Consider the following 8,053-nt stretch of genomic DNA (forward strand, 5'->3'; position numbering starts at 1 on the left):
CGTTGAGCAAGTTTGATATTCTGTATTTTGTGCTACTACGCCTTGTGGTACTGCCACTGTTCTCTTCCACAACAATGACTGTTTTTGTGAACAGCTTTACGTTTCGCTGTAGTACCGGGCTATATCGCCTATCGGGTCTGACGCAGTTTTGAGAACGAAATTAAAATGTAAAGTAACTTCATTACGTCCCGTACATCGCATGGCTGCTGCCATGTCAAATGAAACACCATGTAAACACAGTTGTGCCTCGGCAACCATCCTCATTGTACTACATTAATTTGAGGTAGTATGGAACCGTAGGAGTCATACATCTTGGTAAATGAGAGGAAATCAGATTCGATGCAAGGAAGGAGAGGGTGGCTCAGAGATTCTTTGTATGGTAAGTCATTCACCTGCTTCTAAGCACCTCCCTTCAAGTGTCGTATATTATATCTTCTTTAAATTAGACTACGTTATACTGAGCTAGATTACACAAACCTATAAAATGCATATTTTACCACAAGTAAGCAAAATCAAACTAAATGGCTGTGACACGTATGGCAACAAGGATGCCACGCCTAGTCGCAAAGCCTCTTAATCTGCGTGGAGGATTGAGGGTGTGGCAATAGGTTTATTTATGAGGCCAATTTCTTATAATGGCTTAAAATAAATCTCATTTCATCTATCATTATCTCACCAGGTAGTACCGGAGTGAAGGGTTTTAATGCTGACAAACAGCCGGTGATCTAAGAAATTGTTGCTGTCTAGTGCTGGTGAAGGTAAACTTCGTGTTTACTCCGCCCTTTCACTCTTTGTTCTGTCCGAACTGGCTGGCCAATTTCCTAATTAGTTTACCATTATCACACAATCTCTCTCTCCTCTTCAGTGAACCTCAGTTTGAGATCCAAATATATCTCTTTTTTCTGTCTCAATGTAGAGAGTGACCTATTTTTTTTTTTTTTTTTTTTACAAAAAATCAATCTTACAGTCTTTGAGCTGTTATCGTCACTTCAAAATCCAGTGCTAAGGTATCTACTTCCCCCCCAGGAGGCGACCCACAACAGTCGACTAACACACTGGTACCTACCTACTGCTAGGTGAACAGGGACAGCAGTTGTAAGGGAACATGACTAATGTTTCCATCCATGCCGGAATCGAACCACGGACACTCAGTATGTGAGCTGAGTGCACTACTAACCGAGCCACTAGACGCTTACTTATTAATGCCTGTTTATTTACCTCAAATTTGGAATTTAATGCGTATAGCAACAATATGACGAAACATGCCGTGATATATTTTTTTAACTTGCATCGTCAAGAGATAATAATAATAATAAATAATAATAATAATAATAATAATAATAATAATAATAATAATAATAAATCTATCTCTACAACTTGTACAGACCTAGCTGACACCAGAGACATTTTGTTTTTATTAACACATCGGCCGATTCCCACCGAGGCCGGTGGGAAACGGCCGATGGGCTCGCTTGCACTAATTTCAAAACCTGCAACATATCTCCACCCCTCCTTCAGGGTGATTGCATTGTACTTCCCACCTCCAGGACTCGAGTCAGGCTAACCGGTTTTGAAGAGATTCTGCTGAAGAAATCTTGACTTTGTCGAGCCGTAACGGCTTGATAAAGCTCCTGGAGAACGGAACGATGCCACAATAAACTGCCTTGAAGGGAATCGCGGTGGACGCAGCCATCACACACACGTTGAAAAGAATAAATTCACATGGTTAAGGTATTGAACGTTAGTGACTGACAAGGTAAGAGATAAGGCTGGTAATTAATGCTCGACTCTTAACAGACTCGAAAGAGTAATCACGAGACTACTTACGTAAGCCTTACTAGCAATACACACACACACACACACACACACACACACACACACACACACACACACACACACACACACACACACACACACACACACACATACACACAAACTTTGATGATATATAGTGACAGTTACTGTTTGTAAAATTAGTATTATAAGGCACAACGCATATAATTTCATAAAATAATTAAGCTAGTGTTAAAAAAAATTTGTGGTATTGGTTCCAGAGAAAGAGACAGAGAGACCTTGTGAATAAGGTTATTGTAAGCTACCACTGCAACGACGGTCAGATTACGAAATATTTATATAAAGTCACATACTCTTCCCTGTTGCCACAACTGTTGTTGCTGTTATCGCCAGGTAGACAGCTATGGAATTCCACACACTGGTCGAGGACAGAGAAAGTAAATGTGCTCGCAGGCTGACAGGAACTAGCTGCAACGAGGCAAAGCTAACACTCTCCTGGCTGCTACTTTCTCTTTGTGTAAGATGTTACCAATGTGACACTTGATTTAGTAAACAAACCAGTCACCACAGTGACTGAAGAGTCAACATGGGATGGGCAAACCGGAGAGCTTTCTCCTATTCAGGGTATAGATTGCTTAATCCAGACGTATTCTTTGTATCACCTTTCAGAACACAAATTCTCTGCCTAGATAAGTGTGGTGCTTGCAGATTTTTGCTACTTTCCTGTGGATGATAAACAATATATATATATATATATATATATATATATATATATATATATATATATATATATATATATATATATATTATTTTATTATCACACCGGCCGATTCCCACCAAGGCAGGGTGGCCCGAAAAAGAAAAACTTTCACCATCATTCACTCCATCACTGTCTTGCCAGAAGGGTGCTTTACACTACAGTTTTTAAACTGCAACATTAACAACCCTCCTTCAGAGTGCAGGCACTGTACTTCCCATCTCCAGGACTCAAGTCCGGCCTGCCGGTTTCCCTGAATTCCTTCATAAATGTTACCTTGCTCACACTCCAACAGCACGTCAAGTATTAAAAACCATTTGTCTCCATTCACTCCTATCAAACACGCTCACGCATGCCTGCTGGAAGTCCAAGCCCCTCGCACACAAAACCTCCTTTACCCCCTCCCTCCAACCCTTCCTAGGCCGACCCCTACCCCGCCTTCCTTCCACTACAGACTGATACACTCTTGAAGTCATTCTGTTTCGCTCCATTCTCTCTACATGTCCGAACCACCTCAACAACCCTTCCTCAGCCCTCTGGACAACAGTTTTGGTAATCCCGCACCTCCTCCTAACTTCCAAACTACGAATTCTCTGCATTATATTCACACCACACATTGCCCTCAGACATGACATCTCCACTGCCTCCAGCCTTCTCCTCGCTGCAACATTCATCACCCACGCTTCACACCCATATAAGAGCGTTGGTAAAACTATACTCTCATACATTCCCCTCTTTGCCTCCAAGGACAAAGTTCTTTGTCTCCACAGACTCTTAAGTGCACCACTCACTCTTTTTCCCTCATCAATTCTATGATTCACCTCATCTTTCATAGACCCATCCGCTGACACGTCCACTCCCAAATATCTGAATACGTTCACCTCCTCCATACTCTCTCCCTCCAATCTGATATTCAATCTTTCATCACCTAATCTTTTTGTTATCCTCATAACCTTACTCTTTCCTGTATTCACCTTTAATTTTCTTCTTTTGCACACCCTACCAAATTCATCCACCAATCTCTGCAACTTCTCTTCAGAATCTCCCAAGAGCACAGTGTCATCAGCAAAGAGCAGCTGTGACAACTCCCACTTTGTGTGTGATTCTTTATCTTTTAACTCCACGCCTCTTGCCAAGACCCTCGCATTTACTTCTCTTACAACCCCATCTATAAATATATTAAACAACCACGGTGACATCACACATCCTTGTCTAAGGCCTACTTTTACTGGGAAAAAATTTCCCTCTTTCCTACATACTCTAACTTGAGCCTCACTATCCTCGTAAAAACTCTTCACTGCTTTTAGTAACCTACCTCCTACACCATACACTTGCAACATCTGCCACATTGCCCCCCTATCCACCCTGTCATACGCCTTTTCCAAATCCATAAATGCCACAAAGACCTCTTTAGCCTTATCTAAATACTGTTCACTTATATGTTTCACTGTAAACACCTGGTCCACACACCCCCTACCTTTCCTAAAGCCTCCTTGTTCATCTGCTATCCTATTCTCCGTCTTACTCTTAATTCTTTCAATTATAACTCTACCATACACTTTACCAGGTACACTCAACAGACTTATCCCCCTATAATTTTTGCACTCTCTTTTATCCCCTTTGCCTTTATACAAAGGAACTATGCATGCTCTCTGCCAATCCCTAGGTACCTTACCCTCTTCCATACATTTATTAAATAATTGCACCAACCACTCCAAAACTATATCCCCACCTGCTTTTAACATTTCTATCTTTATCCCATCAATCCCGGCTGCCTTACCCCCTTTCATTTTACCTACTGCCTCACGAACTTCCCCCACACTCACAACTGGCTCTTCCTCACTCCTACAAGATGTTATTCCTCCTTGCCCTATACACGAAATCACAGCTTCCCTATCTTCATCAACATTTAACAATTCCTCAAAATATTCCTTCCATCTTCCCAATACCTCTAACTCTCCATTTAATAACTCTCCTCTCCTATTTTTAACTGACAAATCCATTTGTTCTCTAGGCTTTCTTAACTTGTTAATCTCACTCCAAAACTTTTTCTTATTTTCAACAAAATTTGTTGATAACATCTCACCCACTCTCTCATTTGCTCTCTTTTTACATTGCTTCACCACTCTCTTAACTTCTCTCTTTTTCTCCATATACTCTTCCCTCCTTGCATCACTTCTACTTTGTAAAAACTTCTCATATGCTAACTTTTTCTCCCTTACTACTCTCTTTACATCATCATTCCACCAATCGCTCCTCTTCCCTCCTGCACCCACTTTCCTGTAACCACAAACTTCTGCTGAACACTCTAACACTACATTTTTAAACCTACCCCATACCTCTTCGACCCCATTGCCTATGCTCTCATTAGCCCATCTATCCTCCAATAGCTGTTTATATCTTACCCTAACTGCCTCCTCTTTTAGTTTATAAACCTTCACCTCTCTCTTCCCTGATGCTTCTATTCTCCTTGTATCCCATCTACCTTTTACTCTCAGTGTAGCTACAACTAGAAAGTGATCTGATATATCTGTGGCCCCTCTATAAACATGTACATCCTGAAGTCTACTCAACAGTCTTTTATCTACCAATACATAATCCAACAAACTACTGTCATTTCGCCCTACATCATATCGTGTATACTTATTTATCCTCTTTTTCTTAAAATATGTATTACCTATAACTAAACCCCTTTCTATACAAAGTTCAATCAAAGGGCTCCCATTATCATTTACACCTGGCACCCCAAACTTACCTACCACACCCTCTCTAAAAGTTTCTCCTACTTTAGCATTCAAGTCCCCTACCACAATTACTCTCTCACTTGGTTCAAAGGCTCCTATACATTCACTTAACATCTCCCAAAATCTCTCTCTCTCCTCTGCATTCCTCTCTTCTCCAGGTGCATACACGCTTATTATGACCCACTTCTCGCATCCAACCTTTACTTTAATCCACATAATTCTTGAATTTACACATTCATATTCTCTTTTCTCCTTCCATAACTGATCATTTAACATTACTGCTACCCCTTCCTTTGCTCTAACTCTCTCAGATACTCCAGATTTAATCCCATTTATTTCCCCCCACTGAAACTCTCCTACCCCCTTCAGCTTTGTTTCGCTTAGGGCCAGGACATCCAACTTCTTTTCATTCATAACATCAGCAATCATCTGTTTCTTGTCATCCGCACTACATCCACGCACATTTAAGCAACCCAGTTTTATAAAGTTTTTCTTCTTCTCTTTTTTAGTAATTGTATACAGGAGAAGGGGTTACTAGCCCATTGCTCCCGGCATTTTAGTCGCCTCATACGACACGCATGGCTTACGGAGGAAAGATTCTTTTCCACTTCCCCATGGACAATAGAAGAAATAAAAAAGAACAAGAGCTATTTAGAAAAAGGAGAAAAACCTAGATGTATGTATATATATATATGCATGTGCGTGTCTGTGAAGTGTGACCAAAGTGTAAGTAGGAGTAGCAAGATATCCCTGTTATCTTAGCGTGTTTATGAGACAGAAAAAGAAACCAGCAATCCTACCATCATGCAAAACAGTTACAGGTTTTTGTTTCACAGTCATCTGGCAGGACGGTAGTACTTCCCTGGGTGGTTGCTGTCTACCAACCTACTACCTATAATATATATATATATATATATACCTATATATATATATATATATATATATATATATATATATATATATATACGTATATATATATAATATATATATATATATACATATATATATATATATACATATATATATATATATATATATACATATATATATATATATATACATATATATATATATATATATATATATATATATATATATATATATATATATATATACATATATATATATATATATATATACATATATATATATATATATATATATATATACGTATATATATATATATATATATATACGTATATATATATATATATATATATATATATATATATATATATATATATATATATATATATATATATATATATATATATATATATGACTGTAGTTTATAGCTACCTATAATATACTTGGGGTTAGCTTCCACTTCACTGGGTCAGCTTTGTTTCGTGAGGTCAGCTTTCACTTCATGGACTCAGGCTTCACCTCAATGGCTCGGGCTTCACTTCACGGTTTTCGGTCATACAGAATCTGGGGATTGAGAGGTAGTGAGATTTAATCCGAGAAAAGGAAGGGCTCCCATTGAACAGACTCGGTGATAAATAACCATAGCCACATATCTCCACTCACATTCATTCATTAGGGATTTGCCGGTACTTCCGGTCCGGGTCTTCTCTGGATGTCTCCACTCACAGATACACACACACACACACACACACACACACACACATACACACACACACACACACACACACACACACACACACACACACACACACACATACACATTCGATCCATTCATCCATCCTGATCCAGGCTTTGATGTGACCAAAATGTCTATATCTCTTTTATGCTCTTCTAGGTATTATTTCTTAAACCTCCTGTCTTCCAAGATATTCACTCGTATTGTAGCAACCTCAACGTGGCGAGCTTTAGATATTCTGTATACATTGTCCATGTCTGGACAATATTGTCACGACCACATCTCACTGTATCCCATTCTTCACGCGCTTTATGATCCATAAGAATGTAGCACTTTCCCCATATCCATAAATAGAATAATAATTTATTTATTGTCTGCTGAATATTCTTACCCCACCTTGATCTCAACACAGTTTTATTGCTGTAACATTTTACGATTAACTCTAAGTGAATTTGGTAACAAGCGGTTTTATTTGCGAGGAAAATTACCCCTATGCAGGATCCCGGAGAGTGCAACGTTAGGGAGAGAGCTTTTGTCCTCAAGACTTTCACTAACTGGTTTAGAGCAACGTTGTACAGGTGAGGTGGTGGTCAGCTGTCTCTGTGGACCGCGACTCGAGCTTCTTACGTGCACTGCTGACGTGATGTTTGTCACATACTGAACACACTGCTTATACACACACTTCTCAAGCATTTTTGAAGATAGTGCTTCTGAAGCATTGTTGAAGATGGTGCTTCTGAAGCATTGTTGAAGATAGTGCTTCTGAAGCATTGTTGAAGATAGTGCTTCTGAAGCATTGTTGAAGATAGTGCTTCTGAAGCATTGTTGAAGATAGCGCTTCTGAAGCATTGTTGAAGATAGTGCTTCTGAAGCATTTTTGAAGATAGTGCTTCTGAAGCATTGTTGAAGATAGTGCTTCTGAAGCATTGTTGAAGATAGTGCCTTTGAAGCAGTTTATTATACCAATTATAGTATAAGGCGTAGTTACTGGTGGCATGAAAAAAAAACAAAAAGATTTCTTAACGTGGTTTAACTTTTACTGCAGATATGGGCTCGAGGTCCACCGCCACACCTCACGAAGGCTCTGTGGTAGTACCCAGGGGAGGTGAACGCCTCATACCATATTGCTAGAGAAGCAAGTACGTTTATTTAGGT

At 39.3% G+C, this 8,053-nt stretch overlaps 1 long non-coding RNA gene across 1 annotated transcript in view; it reads right to left on the bottom strand.

Moving 5' to 3' along the window:
• Nucleotides 1–1,564: 1,564 nt before the first annotated feature.
• Nucleotides 1,565–8,053, bottom strand: part of LOC138854588 (uncharacterized) — a 59,677-nt gene continuing 53,188 nt past the window's right edge. The window contains exons 2-3 of the long non-coding RNA XR_011393765.1: nt 6,595–6,726; nt 1,565–1,663 (exon numbers count right to left, since the gene is read on the bottom strand). This is a non-coding gene — a long non-coding RNA (uncharacterized lncRNA). The remainder of the gene's footprint in view (nt 1,664–6,594; nt 6,727–8,053) is intronic.

Source organism: Cherax quadricarinatus, chromosome 63 (genome assembly GCF_038502225.1).
Source record: "Cherax quadricarinatus isolate ZL_2023a chromosome 63, ASM3850222v1, whole genome shotgun sequence".
Lineage (NCBI taxonomy): Eukaryota > Metazoa > Arthropoda > Malacostraca > Decapoda > Parastacidae > Cherax > Cherax quadricarinatus.